This window comes from Talpa occidentalis, unplaced genomic scaffold (assembly GCF_014898055.3).
Source record: "Talpa occidentalis isolate TD23 unplaced genomic scaffold, MPIMG_talOcc4v2.1 talOcc4.14, whole genome shotgun sequence".
Classification (NCBI taxonomy): Eukaryota; Metazoa; Chordata; class Mammalia; order Eulipotyphla; family Talpidae; genus Talpa; species Talpa occidentalis.
In genome coordinates this window covers 76,435,389-76,456,803 of record NW_023601433.1, presented here as the reverse complement: position 1 = coordinate 76,456,803, position 21,415 = coordinate 76,435,389, and the positions used below count along the sequence as shown (strand labels likewise).

At 43.4% G+C, this 21,415-nt stretch overlaps 1 long non-coding RNA gene across 1 annotated transcript; it reads right to left on the bottom strand.

Annotated features, from left to right (window-relative positions):
* Window positions 1–15,915: 15,915 nt before the first annotated feature.
* Window positions 15,916–20,948, bottom strand: LOC129145838 (uncharacterized). The gene is made up of 3 exons (XR_008551936.1): window positions 20,875–20,948; window positions 20,676–20,787; window positions 15,916–16,011 (listed from the first exon to the last, which is right to left on the bottom strand). It is a non-coding gene; the product is annotated as an uncharacterized LOC129145838 (long non-coding RNA).
* Window positions 20,949–21,415: the final 467 nt, after the last annotated feature.

The window sequence follows — 21,415 nt, the reverse complement described above, 5'->3', positions numbered from 1 at the left end:
CTCGTCAGCCTCCACGGATCAGGGGCTCCCTTTTCTCAGCTGGGTCAACACCCTCGGCCTCCGAGATTGGTGTCAAGACCGACCTTCACCCTGTTTCTCCCTCTGGAAAAAGAAAATGCCCCTTTCCATCACTCGGATAAAACTAGTTTTAGGTGGTTTTGTTTACGCCCCCCACCCCCCCAGCAGAGTGCATGGTAAATGCATGATTGAATGGATATTTCCCGGAGAACCGGTACTTGCAACACAGCTTGTAATACTCAAGAATTCGAAACTATGTTAACGCCCATCAGTAGGGAAATGGATAAATAATGATACCTCTATGCTGTGAAAGAGTATTACAGTCATTAAAACGGGTCTGTGTCGTCTGATTGGTTGGATGTCCAGGACATGCTGATTTTTTGTGTGTGTTTTTTAATACGTCTGTGTTGAGACCTTCTTTACTTTAAAAACTAGGTGTTTATTTAGGTGTACATGTATGAAAGTGCAGTGTTTAAAGTGCTGAATAAAAGGATACAATAGCAAGCTCTTAGTGGCATGGGATGCAAGCAGAGGGAGAGAAGGCCCTTTTCACTTGTTACTCCATGTATTTCTGTGTCCTCCCAATTTGTTTTACGACACGAATATAGTCGTGTATTATCTGTGCAATAATAAAATTAAAAATTTCAAAAGACTGCTCTTCCCCAAGTGTCTTGTGAAGAGGAAGCCAGAACGTCCAGGAGCTGTGTCCTGGTTTTGAAAGCTGCTTCCTGTGGGATCAGTGAATTCTTGTTGATAGATTGATTGATCCATCGGGATTCTGCAGGCCTGATTTAACCCAAGCCGCTGGCCTCCACTCAGTCCTGGAAGGGGAGTTTATTTAAATTTGTAAGTAAGAACATTCCAACTGCCAGAGACAGAAAAGGAGGTTTATCAGGCATAATAGAGGGAATGAGGAAAGGAAAACTTTTACAGAAGGTTCCCAAAGGGCCCCAGAGTTTCTTTCTTCTTTTCTTTAACCTCAGCCTTTTCATAAATAAATTAAGGGGTGATGAGGTAATTAGATCCTGCAAGGACAGTAATGGAGGGAAGAAGAGGAGAGGAAGTCCAGCTGGAATGGAATATGATCAAAGATCAGTCTTGACAGACAGATAAAATCAAATCAGCAGGCCTTTCCTAACTTCAAGTACTTACAGAATTAATTGACAGACAATCAAGGGCATCTGTAAGTAGGTTCTCCTTAACAAATCCATCAGAGAAGACCTGCAGTTAACTTAACTACTTCATTGCTCAAGACATCCCAGGATCTACTTTTGGAGTCCCAAGCGGCCAATAGTGTGTCAAAGGGTAATATGGCCATCCAATAAATTCAAGGAATATACTGAGATATGATTGCTGCCTGGCTCTGTACCAAGACTGGGACCAGAATATAGAGAGCAGACACTGTTCCTGTGTTTAAGCGGTATGTAGGTTGGGAGCCCATGGTCCAGGCCCTTGAGCTCAGCTGCTAAGAACTAGCAGGTTCTTAGACCTGCTCATCCAGGTCTGCTCAGTATTAACCACAACAGTACTAACCTGTTTTGGAATGTGGCTAAGTCACTAGTGTCTTTGCACTGTATATCTTTAAAATTATTTTTTTAGAGATTTATTTATTTATTTATACAAGAACGGGGGTACAGGGCAGATGTGCGGGAGGGTGTAAGGATTCACCAGAGACAGAGCGGGGACCAGAACAGGCAGACTGACGAAATACACTGACGAGGGGAGCAGCAGGAGAAACAGGAGAGGTCTGCTGTGCCATGTGGTACCCTCGCCAGGCGGCCAAAATTGAACCCCCGCTGCAGAGGCTGCAGACAGCTTCACAGCCTGGCACTCAACTGCCTGCATCACCAGGGGAAGCCCTCTTTAAAGTCCAGTTCTGCCTTTACACCCAGTTTTTATATGCATAAATAAATAAATCTTTTTTAAAAACCATTAAAAAATATATAGCTCAAACATAACACCCAGGCAGCTATAGTAAGGTCTTAAAACATATTTATTTAACAAACAGAAATAAAAATAAGGAGGTAGAAAAATATTGGGCAGAGTCTACTTGCTAAATGGAAAGTTGACTGCTACACGAATCATTTAATAAAAATTAACAAATTATTTTAAGGTATTTGAAAGATTTTTTTAAAATATTTATTTATTTATGCTTACAAGAACTGGGGTACAGGCCAGAGGTGTGGGGGTGAGAGAATTCACCAGAGACAGAGAGGGGAACAGAACAGGCAGGTTGACTGAAATACACTGCTGAGGGGAGCAGCGGGCACGAAAGGAGAGGCCTGCTGCGCCATGTGGGTTTCTCCCTGGCTGGCCGGGAATCGAACTCGTGCTGCAGAGGCTGTGTATTGCTTCATAGCACAGTGCTTAACCCCTTGCGCCAACCAGGGAGACCCTCCTAGATTTGTTTTATCTAAATATAGTCTGCTTCGGAGAAGGAGTAGAGTCATAGCTAAGGACCAGTTTAAAATATATTTTTAGCAATAGTGGGAAAAGTTACATGATTCCTTAACTATGGTTGATGGAAAGAGAAATAACAGGAATATGATATATCAAAATTTCATATTAGCACCTTTTTTCAATTTTTATTTTTTGCATAGAAGAACTGGGGTGTAGGCTAGAGGTGCAGGGCGTGGGAGGATTCACCAGAGACAGAGTGGGGTGCAAAACAGGCAGATTTACAGAAGTACACTGCTCATGTTAGCACATTTTTAAGCCTAGGTTTAAACAGATCAAAAGTCTCTGGAGGGGCTCACTGGTGGCACAAGGGGTTAAGCACAGCACTGTGAAGATATCCGCAGCCTCTGCAGCATGAGTTCTGGATCCCCGGCGGGCCAGGGAGCTACCCACATGGCAGAACAGACCTCTCCTGTCTTGCCCACTGCTCCCCTCAGCAGTGTATTTCAGTCAGTCTGCCTGTTCTGTTCCCCACTCTGTCTCTGGTGAATTCTTTCGCCCCCCCACACCTCTGGCCTGTACCCCAGTTCTTGTATGCATAAATAAATAAATCTTTTTTTAAAATACTTAGTCATTACTTAATTGTGGCATATTAATAAACATAATGAATATATAAATATATAAAAGGAAATATATGATATTAGCAATGGGAAGGTGACCATGGAAGAACTGAAAAGCAGGGCCTCCCTGGTGGCATAAGGGGTTAAGGCAGCCCTCTACATGGGAATTCATCTTCAGTCTGACCAAAGAGGCTGGCTGAGGGCTGAGTACAAAGTGAGATTCTGTGAGGCTTAGCAGAGAACAACTCCTTTAAGCTAAGAGCTGAAGAGACATCACAGTTTGCTCAATGTTAGAACAGATTGGAGTTCAGGCCCAACCAGAGTGGACATAGTGAAATTTTTGGGCTTTCAGTTGAGATCCCTAAAAAGCCATGTTTTAGGAGTAAGGACTAAGTCCTAGAGTAGGGATATGCTTTAGGGCCAAAGACAAAACCAAAATAGACTCTCCCAAACAAAACTTAAACCAAAGTGATAGGAGAAACTCCACTAGTAATTGAATGACCAGAACAGAACTCAAAATCCTTGAAAACAATGCAAAAAACCCAGACTTCCTGCCATGTATCATTCAGGTCTACCATACAATAAGAAACTGTTAAATATGCTAGGTATAGAAGAGACACACAATCTAGAGGAAAAAGTCAATAGAAAAAGACTTCAATGAGACCTAGATGTTGGAATTAACAGAAAAGGACTTAACACAACTATCATAAATATGTTCAAGGACTTAAAGGAAAAAAAGAATGAAAATGAAAACCTGAAAATGAGGGAATATCTCAGCAGAGAAATGGAAACTGTTAAAAATAGGATTTTTAGAACAGGTAAGTATAATATCTGAAATGAAAAATTCACCATATGGAGTTAACAAGTGCAGCGTAAAGCTAAAATAAACTTGAAGGACCAATAGAAATGATCTAAATTGAAAAACAAAAAAAAAATTAGGAAAATGAATAGAGTCTTAGAGCCACATGGGACACCATAAAATTAACATACCTGTAATAGGAGCCCAGAAAGAGAAGAGATAATGGGATAGAAAAACCCCATTGTGAAGATTTAAGGACCAAAGAAACTCAGCAAACCTCAAGTGGGATAAATACAAACCAACTAACCAAACCTAGGGCCATAATATTCAGAGTGCTGAAAAGCTCAGAGAAAATCTAAACAGCAGCCAGAAGAGAAAAGACACGTTTGCATGCAGGAGGAAAAAATACAAAGAAAACAACACAATGACAACTCATTTCTCATCCGAAACAGATGCCAGAAGACACCAGAGGAGATCTTTATTTTTTCTTTTAAAGATTTATTTTATTTATTTATGCATACAAGAACTGGGGTGTAGGCCAGAGGTGCAGGGGGTGAGAGGATACACCAGAGACAGAGGGGAGCAAAACAGGCAGATCTACTGAAATACACTGCTGAGGGGAGCAGCGGGCAAGAGAGGAGAGAGGTCTGCTGTGGGTCAGCTCCCTGGCTGGCTATAGCTTGATAGCTCTGAGACTTAACCCCTGCAGGGAGGCCCCAGAACAGAGCTTTAAAGTACTGAAATAGAAAAAGTGTCAATCCAGAATTCTATACTTTAAAAATGTCCTTCAATATAGGGGGGAAATAAAGACATAAAGCTAGATTAAAGTTGAGAGCGTTCATTGCCAGCCACAAGAAAGGCTAAAAGAAATTGTCCAGGCTGAAGGACAATAATACCAGATGGAATTCAGATCTGCAATAAGTAATGAAGAAATGATATATTCATAGATAAATGTTTTCTAAATTAACTTTTAAATACAATGTTATATGTTGATTATATCTCAATAAAACTTTCCTATAATTTTCTTAAAAGACAACTATTTAAAGCAAAAGCAGTGATACTGTATTGTGAGGTTTGTATATACACATGAAATATAGTAGCACAAAGGTCAATACTGGGGGTGTAAATGGAATCATATTTTAAGAGTCTTATATTTTACCTGAAATGGTACAATGATAATTTTTTCAATGACTACAAAAAAAGTATTACAAGAACTTTTAGGAATACAGAGAAGACTTCCAAAATAAGGCAAACCCAGTGTCTTAAAGGAAATGACTGGCAAATTTAACTTCAGAAAAAAAAAAAAAAAAAACATGTATTTTGGGACTTTAGGAGACACCAAAAATAAAGTACAAAATAAATGGCCAATTAATAAAAAATACTTAGAACTATATGAAAGATAAAGGTTTACAATTACTACTGTACAAAAAGTCTCCACAAAGATAAACAATCCAACAAAGAGGTGGGCAAAGTATATGAACAGGCAATTCTAAGAAAAGGAAGCCCAAACTGTCAATAAACATATGAAGAACTGCTTACAGCATTACTGACTAGGAAAATTCCAATTAAAGAAACAATGACATAGCATTTTGTCCCTATCATACTGATAAAAATAGAATAATGACATGCAATGCTAATAAGTATGTGGAAAAAGAGCACTCTCATTCCTTGGTAATAGAGAAGTAAATTGTTACAACCCTTTTGGAAAATAAGATGATAATATTTACTAAAAATGTAAAATATACATACCCTTGGACCCCATATACATTCCCTTCCCCCCTTTGGGGAATCTATCCTATAATTCCTATATAAGTTCAGGAGTATTTATGGCAGTACACCTTGTAGTTACAAATAAAACAAAATAAGCTTGAAGCAACCCAATGTCTATCAGTAGAGGAATAGTAGACTCCATTATGTATATGGATAATATGGAATATTACATAACTATTAAAAAGAATAGGTAGATATCTTTTTTTTTACTAGAAAGGGATATAAATGATAGTTTATTTTTTCAGTGAAAATAAATTTATAGAGTAATGTGTACAGCTAACCTAAATTTTGCAAAAAACACAAACAAAAAAATCTCACATAAAATCCTGCAGATATATGTGATCTCCCAATGGCCAAAGTTGGAAAAGTTTGAGCAACAAACTTTTTTTATATAAATAAAAAATATATCTTTATGTAAATAAAGATATATTGGATTATAAACCAAAGTATAAATAATAAATATTCAGGAGTCCAAACTGATGTAAATGATTGAAAAATAAAAAGTAAATGGAGAAGGCACAAATCCCAGTCCAGAACTTCAAATGATTATTATATAGATACTGTGTCCACAAGGAAGGGGACATACGTCCCTACTATTTAGGTGTGGCTCTAGTGACTTCCTTTTAAAAAATACAGTGCGTATGTTGGGCAGGGGAGTAACTTGACAGTAAGAACCCTGACAAATACTATCTTAGCCTGGTGATCAAGGTCAATGTCAACAGTGATAATGCATGTGGAAGTTATGCACCCTTGATAGAATGCGATGAAAATGACACTTTGCACCTGTGATTTTCCTCCACCAAACTCACACTCCCAGTCTAATCATGAGAAAAACATTAGACATACTCCAATTAAGGGATATTCTACAAAATATTTGATGTGTATATACTCTCCACAACTGCTAAGGTTTTAAAAAACATGTCACATTGGAGAAACTTATCACAACCAAGAGAAACCCAAGGCAATTAAGAAAATGGCAATTAAGGAGAAAATGGCAATTAAGGCCCTCCCCAGTGGCGCAGCGGTTGAGCACTCGGCTGCGAGGCTGCCCGCAGCCTCTGCAGTGCTGGTTCGGTCCCCGGCCACCGGTGAGGGTCCCACATGACAGGCAAACCTCTCTTGCTGTGCCCGCTGCTCCCCTCAACAGTGTACTTCATCGGTCTGCCTGTTCTGCTCCCTGCTCTGGTTCTGGTAAGTTCTCTCGCCCTCCCGCACTTCTGACTGCACCCAGTGCCCGTATAAATAAATCTTAAAAAAAAAAGAAAATGGCAATTAAATGTAATATGGTACCCTGAATGGAATTCGGACACTAGGTAAAAACTAAGGCAACCTTAAACAAAATATGAATGTTCATTAAGAATAATGTATGTGTATTATTCATCCCTTGTTAATGATCTTGGAAACGGAGTGTGGGGTTATGTGGGAGCTCTGTATCCTAGTGACTCAAATTTTCCATCAATCTAAAATGGCCCTGAAAATGAAAGTCTACTTTCAAATATCATATATGTACATATTTACACTTGTAGTTATTTTTATCCATAGACATGTGGATGAGTGTGGAGAAAGGCAGAGGTATACACACTAGGCTTCCAAACCCTGATCACCTCCAGGCAGTGGCAATAGAGACAGGGAAGAGATGATTTGCTTCACCTGTTAAAATAAGTAAGCACAGAGCAGACCTCTCCTGTCTTGCTCACTGCTCCCCTCAGGAGTATATTTTAGTCAATCTGCCTGTTCTGTTCCCTGCTCTGTCTCTGGTGAATCCTCTCACCCCCCCACACCTCTGGCCTCTGCCCCAGTTCTTGTATGCATAAATAAATATTCAAAAAAAAAAAAAAAAGAAAAGAAAGGGCCTCCCTGGTGGTGCAAGGGGGTTAAGATGCAACATATGAAGCTATTCGCAGCCAATGCAGCACAAATTCCATCCCTGGCCAGGGAGCTGACCACATGGTGCAGCAGACCTCTCCCAACTCACCTGCTGCTCCCCTCAGCAGTGTATTTCAGTCAATCTGCCTGCTCTATTCCTCACTGTGTCTCTGGTGAATCCTCTCACCAGAGGCGGGGAGAAGGGACTAGGATCAAAACAAGGGGGGTGGGAATTGTATGGGGACTATCACCAAGAGGAAAATGCATACATTGTGCACAGATGAAAAATGATGTAAAAAATATATAAAATTAAATTAAAAATATATTAAAAACAGGGCCTCCCCTGTGGCGCAGCGGTTGAGCGCTGGGTTGCGATGCTGCCCCAGGCCTCTGCGGCGCCGGTTCGATCCCCGGCTGCTCCCCGGTCCAGAGGAGGGTCCCACATGGCGCGCAGACCTCTCCTGCCGCCCGCTGCTCCTCTCAGCAGTGTACTTCGGTCCTTCTGCCTGCTCTGCTCCCCGCTCTGGCTCTGGTGAATTCTCTCGCCCTCCGGCGCTTCTGACTGTACCCAGTGCTTGTACAAATAAATAAATAAATAAATAAATCTTTAAAAAATATATATATATATTAAAAACAGAAATACAAGTACCAGCCAGAACACAACTTCTAAGTCCTCATGGAAAGTTCTCTGCCCCTGGCTGCTGCCCATCCTGTATGGACTCCTTTGTTGAGCTGGTGTTATGGGTACGCAGCCAACCAGTCCCACAGGGCTCCCCACTCAGAAGGCCCTTGCACTTGGAGATTATGCTCTGCTGTCACCACCTTGAGTTTCTTTATAATTTTATCTTTGAACTGATATTTGGTAAGTGAAGCCCCATGGAGCAGTGGAGCAGAGCAAATGAACATTCTATGTGTGTGCTTTTATTTATTTATTTACCTATTTCTTTATTTTTAAAGATTTATTTTATTTATTTAATATATAAAAGCTTGGGTGCAGGCCAGAGGTGCAGGGGGGTGGAGAGAGGATTCACCAAAGACAGAGTGGGGAGCAGAACAGGTGGATCTACTGAAATACATTGCTGAGCAGAGCAGTGGGGGAAAAGGAGAGGTCTGCTGCGCCATGTGGGTGAACTCCCTGACCAGGGATTGAACTCATGCTGCAGTGGCTGCTGATAGCTTGATAGAGCTGAGACTTAACCCCTTGCACCACCAGGGAGTCCCCATATTTATTTATATAGTGAGAAAGTTCAAAGCACTCTGCATGCCCCAGGAGCACTTGCTCAAATCAAGTACAAAGTACAATTACTCTCAGGCTGAGTAAATGGGGTATCCGCAGCCAGGAGAAACCAAGCCTTCCCTTTAAATCAGAACTTGTTTGAACACAGAAAGAAGGCAATAATGTTCTAAGAAACATGAATGACCCAGAGGTCCTACCATAGCCTTTCTTATTCATGTGCCTTCTTTGCATTAGTCAGCAACAGATGCTGTAAATGACAGAGGGAAAGGGTGAGATAGGCAACATATAGTTCCTTTTCCTTTCTGGGTTTTTTCTTACTCATCAGTAAGCTGAGAAGGGAGTGTTGGGACAATGTGAATGTCTCATGAAGTGAAATAAAAACAGTTGTTTGTTCTGTGCATTTCCACTGCTGTGCTAAACCCATATATAAGATACAAAATGTAAATGAGGTGATTCCACAGATGAATTTTAAACTCTCACATTTTTTGCATTTAAAACTGGCATTGCACAACATAAACACAAATGGTAAAATGCATGCCAACAACGCAAAACTTTATTTTCTCTTTCCTTAGGTTGAAATTAGCAAATAAAAAAACACTCTGACAAGTCAAAAGAGAGACTGCAGAAAAAAGGGGTTTGTTACTACTTTCAACAGCATGCTCCCCTCCTCCATCTTTTGGACAAGGGGTCCTCCAAATCATATAATTGGCCCTGGAGGCAAGCAAGAGAGAAATCCTAGGCTCTCTGCTTCTGAGTGAGGCTGCAGGAGATAAAAGTAGAGGGAAAAAATTGTGACTTGTGGGCAGAGTGGTTTGTTGAGCTTTAACACATTGTAAAAGCAACAACATGTGCTGGACATGGTTAAAGCTGATGCCCAACTTTTACTTTCTGTTTTCTTTTTTTTTTTGGCTTTGCCCAATCTACTATGAGTCTTAAAAATGTGTTTTAGGGGCCTCCCTGGTGGCACAGGCGGTTGAGCGCAGCACTGTGGGGCTGTCCACAGCCTCTGCAGCGCCGGTTCAATCCCCGCTGGCCTCGGAGCAACCCACATGGCGAACAGACCTCTCCTGTCTCACCCTCTGCTCCCCTCAGCAGTGTATTTCGTCAGTCTGCCTGCTCTGTTCCCCGCTCTGTCTCTGGTGAATCCTCTCTCCCTCCCGCGTATCTGGACTATACCCCAGCTCTTGTATAAATAAAATAAATCTTTAAAAAAAAAGTCTTTTAAAGATCATAAGAGAAACAGGATCTTTCCAGAAGTAATGGCAGCTTGTGGGTGGATCTGTGACCATTTCTAGGAAAGCGATAACTGAGGCTCACAGAGGAGCCATTCCCAGTGACTCGACAGGTAAATGGAAGAAAGGGAACGTGTACCCCGTAGGTCAGGCTCCCACACTGAGTGCGTCCCCTTGTGTCTTTAGCAAAGCTATTAATAACAAAACAAGCCAAGGCAGATGCAGGAAAACATCACTAGGGTGTCTGGCCCAGATTCCACTCTGTAATGACAGGCCTCTGCTGCTGCTTGGGAAATCCCAACCGGATATTAATTTCACCACTGTCAATGGCCTTCATAATATTTTCGGTTTAAAACATGATGATTCCGAGTAAGGCGATCAAGTACATTATTAGTTCCTGTGATCTCAACTCTCAGATGAATTCATGCAATTTAGTGCCTCCTAATGCAGTCAGATGGAAATTCCAAAGCAGGCTGTTTTGCAGATAACAGATTTCTAAATGAGCTTGAGTGATATAAATACAATATTAGGGATGGGGGGGTGGGCAGGATCTACTGAGCATCGATGTTATCTGATCATCTGCACATCAGGGCCTGGCACAATGTTCAACTCAAGGTAGGTTCTCAATAGGCTGGCCAAATTGAGTTAGCCAGTGTGCACCAAGGTTTCTAATCTCACTGTCCTTAAACAGAAAAGATACCCAGTTTTTCTGGGGCTTTAATGGAACACAATAAAGCTAGCCCCTCATTTATGAAGATGCTTCAAGCTTAGCAGCCCTTAAGCAAGCATGACGTCATTTCGTTCAAAGAGTCCTCATCTTGGGAGGCATCCACCCAGTTCCTCACAATCCATATTTTCTGAGAACTGCCCTCTCCCTGGGTGTGGGCCATGGCAGCCATTTGGTAGGATAGGACCCCTCTCATCCTTCTGGCCACAGGAGAGGGCACAAGGGTGGCTAAGGGATCTGAGCTGGCTCATCCCATGCTCTCTGCAAGAGATTCAGCATTGGGTCTCAACAGGTCTGGTCAGTTTCTGGAGTAGCTAGAATGAGAAACATAGCAAAGTTTGGGATCTATACTGTAGCCATCTTCCGGAAAGACAGAAAAGTTAATCTTAGAAGGCGAGGATGTTCAGGGGAAAGAAGAAACGAGGGCTGCATCCTGGCAGCTGTGTTTGTACCATGAGATTTTACTTTGACTACAGCTGACTGAATTCAAGTGGTAACTAATAAGTGTGTGGCCAGTTAGTCCTTCCCCCAGGTATTGGTGAGAGTCACAGTCTGTATGGTAGGAAATACACAAGTGACACTGGGAAGCTGGGGAGCAGATCTATTCTGTTCCCCATCCAGACCAAAGAAGAAGAGAAGCAGGTTTGTAGCCTGAGAAAAGCACACTGGACTTGATCCCCCAAGTGTTCTCCTCCTGGGACCACTGGTATTCCTGTTTGGTTTCAGGACACACCCTGTGTCTTTGATATAAAGGCCTTATTTATTTACAGAGCTTGATCTCACTTTGTTATCTGCAACCAAAAGAATTCTTTTTTTTTTTTTTAAGATTTATTTATTTATTTATACAGAACCAGGGTACAGACCAGATTCGTGGGAAGGTGAGAGGATTCACCAGAGAAAGAGTGGGGAACAGAATAAGCAGACTGGGGCCGCCCCGGTGGCGCAGTGGTTGAGCGCTGGGTTGCAAAGCTGCCCGCGGCCTCTGCGCCGCCGGTTCGATCCCCGGCTGCTCCCCGGCCACCAGAGGAGGATCCCACATGGTGGGCAGACCTCTCCTGCCCCCGCTGCTCCCCTCAGCAGTGTACTTCGGTCCTTCTGCCTGCTCTGCTCCCCACTCTGGCTCTGGTGAATTCTCTCACCCTCCCGCGCTTCTGACTGTGCCCAATGCATGTATAAACAAAACAAACAAACAAATAAAATAAATAAATAAAACATGCCTCTATAAAAAAAAAAATTATAAAAAAAAAAAAAAAAAAAAAAAAGAATAAGCAGACTGACGAAATACACTGCTGAGGGGAGCAGCGGGTGCAACAGGAGAGGTCTGCTGTGCCATGTGGGACCCTCGCTGGATGACCGGAATGGAACCAGCACTACAGAGGCTGCGGACAGTTTTACAGCGCTGCGCTCAACCACCTGCACCACCAGGGGAGGCCCTGCAGCCAAAAGAATTCTAGATTTTCCAGACTCTGGATGCCCCATAACTTTTGGGTGAGATGTGACAGTGTCCCTCCAATAAATTCATGTTCTGTTCACTTAAGCTAGTTTGACTAGGTCTGTTTGCTTCCAAAAGTTTTTTTTTAAAAAGATTTATTTATTTATTCATACAAGCAATGGATACAGTCAGAAGTGTGGGAGGGTGACAGAATTCACCAGAGCCAGAGTGGGGAACAGAACAGTCAGACTGATGTAGTACACTGCTGAGGGGAGCAGCAGGCGGCAGGAGAGGTCTGCGTGCCATGTGGGACCCTCGCAACCCAGCACTCAACCACTGTGCCACCAGGAAGGCCCTGCTTCCAAAAGTTCTTTGACTGGAACAACATGTGTGTATTGATGACATATGTGTGGAGTTTTGCATATATGTACGTGGAAGTCATCAGTGGACCAAGCTCCCCCACCCATTCAAGATGTTGCTTTATGTGTTTGTTTTCAACTGGTCTCTCTGTCTCTTGCACAATCTTTAGATGCCCCGTGCACACAGCCAGGAGAGGCGGACAAAGAACTGCGGAGAGGGGTTCCCCCATAGAAGCCAAAAAGGGGCTCGGGAGGATCAGCTTTGGCTCCATACCTTAGCTTCAGACTTTGGGTAAATTCTAGATCCACCTCTAAAATCTAAAATGGGAATAATATCCTTTACTTTCCTGCTCACCCAGAATTATTTGGCAGTCTAAGAGAATATGAGATTCAACAATGTAAAGAGCTATTATTTTATAAGGACTATGCAGTAAACACAAAATTGTATAGAAAATTCCAAAAAGATAAGACTAACATGAAAAGGGAAGTAGAAAAAGAATTCACCTGTAATTCTGTTCCCCTCACCCCAATAAATGCCGGTGGACAGATTTTGCTGTATATCCACAAATCTCTTTTCCATGTCTACTTTTTTTCTGACAAAATTGGAGTCCTACTGTTTTAGATGAAGTAGGATTTCTACCCTTTTGGCTCAACAGTTTGTGACTATTTTCCCACATCCTTTCCACTTTTTTTTTTTTTAAAGGAAGCTATATACTTTTTTTTTTTAGGATTTATTTATTTATACAAGAACCGGGGTACAGGCCAGATGTGTGGGAGGGTGAGAAGATTCACCAGAGACAGAGTGTGGAACAGAACAGGCAGACTGACTGAAACACACTGCTGAGCGGAGCAGCAGGTGAGACTGGAGAGGTCTGCCGCGCCCTGTGGGTTGCTCCGTTGCTGGCGGGGATAGAACCAGCACTGCAGAGGCTGCAGACAGTTTCACAGCACTGCACTCAACCATCTGCGCCTCCAGGGAGGTACTCCACTTTTCTTTCAATGGCTGCATGGTACTTCATTCCAGTTATGATTCTTAATTTCCACAACCACCCTCCCACCTCTTTGTTGAAGGACCTTAGACTGGATGGACACTATGGCAGTTTAATAGCGGGAGAGGACAAAGATTCTGGGACAAAGGCAAGAGATCAAGAAAGATTTCATTCCACCTGAATTTTGATTGTGTTTGTGAATTATTGCCTATTCAAATGAATAAAGTTTTCAGAGAACAGTTGAAATTTGAGCTAACTGTTGAAAAATAAATAGAACTTTTTTAGAAGATAAAGATGTGGGCCTCCCTGGTGGCGCAAGGGGTTGAGACGCAACTTATGAAGCTATCCGCAGCCACTGCAGCACGTGTTCGATCCCTGGCTGGCCAGGGAGCTACCCACATGGCACAGCAGACCTCTCCTGTCTCATCCATTGGTCCCCTCAGCAGTGTTTTCAGTCAGTCTGCCTGTTCTGCTTCCCACTCTGTCTTTGGTGAATCCTCTCACCCCCCACGCATCTGGCATGTACCCCGGTTCTTGTATGCATAAATAAATAAAACTTAAAAAAAATGGAATGCTATATTAAAAAAATATATAAAAATGTGGACAGGAGGATTTCCTAAAATAAGGAGAGCACAAGCAAGGCATAGAGGCAAAAAAGAGATGTGGGTTAGGGAAACAGTCTTATTTATCTAGCAAAAGGCCTGATATCAGAAGCTGGTAATGGAGAAAATCAGGAGTTTAACCCAGGTCTGGCTGGCTTCTAAGTGCTCAGCAATAACCACTGTCCTTTTTTTTTTTTTTTTTTTAAGATTTATTTATTTTTACACAAGAACTGGGGTACAGGTCAGAGGTATGGGAAGGTGAGAAGATTCACCAGAGACAGAGCGGGGAACAGAACAGGCAGATCGACGGAAATACACTGCTGAGGGGAGCAGCAGGTGAGACCGGAGAGGTCTGCTGCAACAGTGGGTTGCTCCACTGCCGGCGGGGATTGAACCGGCACTGCAGGGACTGCGGACAGCTTCACAGCGCTGCACTCAACCGCCTGCACCACCAGGGAGGCTCAATAACCAGTCCCTTTGACAGGAATCTGGGCCCTCCTGGATGACATATTGTAACAGGGTGGTCCCCAGGAAAGGGGGAGGTTCCCTGCCCCACCCAAGGGAGGGTGGAGCTGAGCAGGAAGAGGAGAAGCGGCAGAAGAGACTGAGGAAGGAAGCAGGATGGAGCCAGGAGACCTGGAGGAGGCGCAGGGAGCCTAGAGACACGTGAAGAAACTGCGCTTGTCTTTTGGTCGTGGACTGGGTGACACAGATGTGGGTGAGACCTGTGGGGAGGTGACCATGGCAGCTTTTATCTTGATGTTGATTTTGCTCTTTTCCTTCCAGGCTTGTCCGGTTGTTTGTGACCCTTTTCTGTGGGTCCCCACTGGAAGATGCTTTGGACTTGTAGCAGGCTTTGGGGCCTTGTTCTGGGCCAATCCCATTTGGATGGACTTTTACCCACGAGGGGACGGGTAACTCTGGATGCTTCATTTAGAAACTAGACTCTTTGCCTTACCTGTATTGTTTCCTAGTTGTATTAAAGTTCCTTCCCATTAAAGTCTCCTATGTTTTGTGTTGATGCGGCGGATGGCAGAACCCATGTAGAATAGGCAGGTTTGCGGGGTTTGGGCTGCCCCTCTCCCTGTCCTATAACAATATGACATCAATCTGGGGCTAATGGTTTTCCACACTAGGTTTGTAAAATAGATGAATTGGCTTGATTCAGCTTTACTTCCTGCAAATTCAAGTTCTGATTAACCACAAATTATCAGTCACCATGAGTCTGGGGATCAGTTAAATCAACCCAGAGTGGAAAACTGTGCAGAGATGTATAAGAACGTCAAAGAAAACTCTCTATGTTCTTGGAGGCTACTTTGATCTTGTGCCAAGGTCCAGGCTCCATCTCAGAATTCTTCTGCAGTACAGACACAGCCTGCAGGTTCAAAGCATTTGACCCCACTGCCCAAGGTCACTTATAACAGTCCACTGGTAGAAAAAGACCTACCCAGGAACAATTCTGGGCACATAAAATGGCAAACTGTGAGTCTGAGGATTCTGCTACAAAGAACCATTCCAGGAATGATAAACTGGGAATTAGGATTATATACTCCACTTCAACCACTTGTTTCATTTGGCCTGCAAATGGAAAAATATTTGTGGGAAAATATGGACTAGTTCCAAGATTTCTAAATTCTTCTAAAAAATGGGAAAACTTGACAATACTAGGCCCACATTTCCACAGTGGCTGAACTCTGGCTGCCCCATTGGTGTGGTACCTCCCTCCGCCCTGGAGTTTCCACTCAGCCGGGGTTACCCCGAGCCCTGGAGGCACATGAACTTGAGACCCTTGATCTAGGTCATCCCCTTGTTTTATAGGTAAGGGAACTGAATCCTGCAGAGGAAGGGACTTACCTAAGATCACAAAGATTGGAAACTTCAGCTGGTTTCCAAGGTCCAATTTCCAGTCCTGTGTTTCTTTGGGAGCACAAGCCACAGACCAGAAAAAGAGGAACCTTCCTCCCTGACATGAAGGTCAGAGGTTACTGAATGCTAGGGGTCCCACACAGAATTGAATCTCCCTTCCATAATCTCACATGACACACCATGACCATTCTCCCCTTTGCCTGGCTCTTCTCACCTAAACCAGCCTTGGGAATCACCTGGCATTGGAATATAATACATTTCTCACTCAGAGAGGTTCAGCTGCCAGAAAAGAAATCCCCTGGGGCCTTTCTTCCTTATCACTCAGAATTTGGCTGTGGCTTCCTGGAAGCATCCTGCCCTGATCCCCCAGGCTAGGTTCTGTCATCCCTAAGTGCATTCCAGTCCATTCCCTCATCACTGTGTTTCATACTGAATTGCAAACAACAACAAAAGTTTTGATGAAGCATTTACAACACGTGTGCGTAGTAATACTATCACCAACCTCTATAAGAACCCCTTAGACTCTGGGGAGTAAATTTCCCCCAAATCTCACAGCTGAAAATAGGTTCAGACCTCTTTGCCTGATAAGAAGCCAATGGTACCTTCTGTACCTCAGTTTCTAGAATTGGATTTTCAGAATCAGGTGGAACCTCAAGTCCTCAGCACATGGATGCACTCCATCACCTTGACCCCCAATTCTCTACATGAATCTTGCAGTCCCATCTGCACAGATCGGAGCTGGGGAATCACTGTAGAAGTATAACAGGGTGGTCCCCAGGAAAGGGAGGTTCCAGGTTTCCTGCCCCACCCAAAAGGAGGGTGGAGCTGAGCAGGGAGAGAGGAGGCTGCGGAGGAGACTGAGGAAGGAAGGAAGCAGGATGGAGCCAGGAGACCTGGAGGAGGCACATGGAGCCAAGAGACACGTGAAGAAACTGCTCTTGCCTTTTGGTCGTAGATGGCAGAACCTGTTTTGAACAGGTAGGTTTGGGGAGCCTGGGGGGCTCCTCTCCCTGCCCTGTAATGAAGGATCACAAAGGTGCTCAGCAGTGTTTTTGGTAAATGTGGACCATGGATTGCCAATTTCTGTCTATATCTCCACCGACCCCTCATGTCAGCCCAGGATTAAGATGAATGACCATAAATCAATCTGCAGTGACACCCCAAACTCCTGAGCCTGAATGAACTGGACGCTCATTTAGCAAAGCTCTGATAATTTATATTATTTCCTTCTGAAAATCTAAACATTGGATTTCTGAACACATTTCTGTTGTTTTAAGCCCCCTCCCCAAACCTATTTGTCTCCCAGAACAGTAGAAAAAATCTTGTAAAAACACCACACACGCCCGATAAATTGTCTTCCGCCCTCTACTTCCAGTGCAAATAAAAGCAGATGATCATTTTCAACCTTCTGCTTTGATATGAAAGATGTTGATCTCAGCACAGACTCTAACAGCAAAGTAAAAGAATACAACCTAAACGCCCAACATAGAAAACTAGTTAAAAAGTCAAGGTACAAGTATCCACCCAGTAGGAAAGTTTTGCAGCCAGTAAATATATTTACTTATTTTACTTTGAATGTTTATGTAGTGACTTGAGAAGGACTTGTGATATTCTGGATTCTTTATTGCTTTTCAAAGTATGAAAGTAATCCCTTTTCATTATTAACATAAAGTAAAACGCTCTAGAAGTGTTTAATGTAAAAAGTGAGACTACCCCACAAACACACCTACTGCCAAGGCCAGCATTAACACACAATGTATTTGTGATCTAATGTTATGGTTAAGAAGCAGGATAAAATTACATATGTTCGTTAGTATTTTTTTAAAGATTTATTTATTTATGCATACAAAAGCTGGGGTACAGGCCAGATATGCGGGGATAGGGGGGTGAGAGGATCCACCAGAGACAGAGTGGGGAGCAGAACAGGCAGACTGAACTGAAATACACTGCTGAGGGGAGCAGCGGGCAAGACAGGAGAGGTCTGCTGCACCATGTGGGTTTCTCCCTGGCGGGCTGGAGATCGAACTCATGCTGCAGAGGCTACGGACTGCTTCATAGTGCGGTACTTAACCCCCTGCGCCACCAGGGAGGCCTCTCATTAATATTTTTTTAACTATACATTGAAATAGGAAAAAAAAAAGAATTATCTGTACGCCCATGCTTATAGCAGCATTATTCATGACAGTTAAAATGTGGGAGGATCCACATGTCCATCAGTGGATAAATGGATAAGCAAAACATGGTATAGGTATACCTCATTTTATTGCACTTTGCTTTATTGCATTTCACAGATAGTACATTTTTTTTTTTTCACAAAATAAAGGTTTGTGGGCCTCTCTGGTGGCACAAGGGTTAGTCTCAGAGCTATCACCGCCACAGCCTGGGTTCGATCCCAGGCCAGGGAGCTACCCCACATGGCATAGCAGACCTCTCCTCTCTCATCTGTTGCTTCCTTTAGCAGTGTATTTCAGTCAACCTGCCTGTTCTGCTCCCTACTCAGTCTCTGGTGAATCTTCTTACCCCCCACACTTCTGTCCTGCACCCCAGTTCTTCTACACATAAATGCATCCTTTAAAAAAAAAAAATGAAGGTTTGTGACAAGCCTGCATTGAATAAATCCTAGGCATTTTCCCGGCAACATACTCACTTTGGATCTCTGAATCATGTTTTGGTAATTCTCACAATCTTCCTAACTTTTTCATTATTATTACATCCATCATGGTGACAAATACAATAATAATGTGACTACTGTAATTGTTTTAGGGAGCCACAAAACATGCCCACCCTTAAATGTTATGCATGTTCTGTCCACTCCACCAACAGGTCCTTCCCGGGCTCTCTCCCTCTCCTTAGGCCTCCATGAAACACAACAATGTTGAAATTCTGCCAATTAATAGCCCTACAATGACTTCTAAGTGTTCAAAAGCTAGAAATGATTAAGCTGAGTGAAGAAATCATGTTGAAAACCCAGACAGAAAGCTAGGACTCTTGAGCCAAACAGGTAAGTTATAAATATAAAGGAAAAATTCTTGGAAGAAATGAAAACTGCTATTCCAGTGCATATGGATAAGAAAGTGAAATCACCTTATTGCTGAGCAGAGTTTTAGTAGTCTGGATAATAGATCAAACCAGCCACAACATTTCCTTAAGCCAAAACCCAATCCAGAGAAAGACCCAACCTCTCCTCAGTTCTGTGAAGGCTGAGAGTGAGAAGGCTGCAGAAGGAAAATTCTAAACTAGCAGAAGCTTTTTGAGAGGTTTAAGGAATGAAGCCTCTGTAACAAAAGTGCAACATAAAGCAAGTCCTGATTTGGAAGCTGCAGCCAAGTAGCAAGAAGACCTAAGCTACATTAAACGACAGATTTTCAATATGGACAAAACATTCTTCTGTTGGAAGAAGATCCATCTAGGACTTTCATAGTTAGAAAAAAGAATCAATGCTGACTTCAAAGCTGCAAAGGCTGACCCCTCGTTAGGGGCTAATGCAGCTGGTGACCTCAAGTTAAAGCCAATCAATGCTCATTTACCAGGTCCAGAAATCCTGGGGCAGTTAAGAAGGAAGCTAACCTGAGGCCTCCCTGCTGGCCCAGGGGTTAAAGTCTCAGAGCTATCAAGCCATCGCTTGCCACTGCAGCAGGAGTTTGATCCCCACCAGGGAGCTAACCCACATAGGGCAGCAGACCTCTCCTGTCTTGCCCGCTGCTCCCCTCAGCAGTGTATTTTAGTAGATCCGCCTGTTCTGCTCTCTATTCTATCTGGTGTATCCTCTCACCTCCTGCACCTCTAACCTACACCCCAGCTCTTGTATGCATAAATAAATAAATCTTTAAAAAAATGTTGTTTTCATGTCTGCATCCATTCTGCAGTACACGGATCAAGAAGTCAGTTTGACTTTCAGGTCTTACTATTTAAGAAATACATTTCCTAAGTCTATACCTGTCATGGATAGTGATTCCTCTGATGGAGCTGGACGAAGTCAATTGAAAGCCTTCTGAAAAGGACTTACCATTCTAAATGCCATTAAGAACATTCATGATTCATGAAGGTGGTCAAAATATCAACATGAAAGGAGTTTGGAGGAAATTGATTCCAACTCTCACAAATGAATTTAAAGGGTTCAAGACTTCAGTGGAGGGTCTCCCTGGTGTTGCAGGGGTTAAGTCTCAGAACTATCAAGCTATCCCCAGCCACTGCAGCACAAGTTCCATCCCAGGCCAGGGAGCTACCCACATGGTGCAGCAGACCTCTCCTGTCTCACCTGCTGCTCCCCTCAGCAAAGTATTTCAGTCAATGCACTTGTTCTGCTCCCCACTCTGTCTCTGGTGAATCCTTTCACCCACCTCCCACCTCTGGCCTACACCCCAGCTCTTGTATACATAAATATAATAAATCTTTAAAAAAAAAAAAAAAAGAGGGTGGTACTTAAGCCTTTAACAGGCAAATTTTACATGACGGGTATTTTGAGTCGCGGTCAGCTGGACTCAACAAGCATGAAATAACTCTTTGCATCCCCAGGCCGCATCAAAGGTCCCTCTGCGAGGGCTGGGGAACAGAAGTGACCCAGGGACCACTTTGCCTTTTCAGAGTCTGGTGGCGCTGACACGAAGTGCCCCAAAGGAGTGGCCCATCGACTCACCCATCACCCCTAAATCTGCAGCGAAACGTTTAACTCAACGCCAAGCACCATCCTTGTTCAAGCTGGCGACCCCCTGCACCCCCACCCCCGCCCACACCCCTACCCCCGCCCACACCCCTACTCACGCTCTCGTTGGACACTTAAATGGTTTCCGGTTTTCATTATTAGAAGGAGCGCTTCAGAGAACATTCTTGAACGTACATCTTGGAGCATAGCTGTGTTTATTTCATCAGATTCCTACGAAATTTATGGGTCAAAGGGTAAGTATTTCTTAGGTTCTTAAAACATTGCCAAAGCACTTTCCAGAAAGTTGCAACAATTTACCTTCCCAGCAGCAGGGGACCGGAACACCGGGTTCTTCAGGCCCTCCCCAGCCACAGCGGATGATCTTTTTCTTGTACTCACTGAAAAAATATTTGAGGGCAGTGCACTGGGACAAAGGAGTAGCTCCCCCGGCCCCGCCCCCACCCCGTCCCCCTACCCGGAGGCGCTGTGAGACTGTCTAGAGGGAAGGGAGAAAATAGAAGAGGTAATTATTACCTTGAGTACCTTGAGGAGTAGTGGGTCAGAGGTGTGGTGGGAAGCTTAGGGCACTCTTGGAAGCCTAACAGGGTTTAGCTACCCTGGGGCAGCCTCCTATAAGGAAGCTGCATTTAAAAAGAGACCAATTAGTATGGAGGAACTAGCATTGGCTTTTACAGACCATTTTTATTTTCTCCTTTGTCAATTGCCTGCTAGTGTCCTTCACTCATTTTATCCTTTAAAGTACTAAAAAAAAGTGTTTATGGGGCTTCCCAGTGGCCAAAGGGTTAAGCCGAAGCACTATGAAGCTGTCAGCAGCCACTGTGGCCTGAGTTCCATCCTC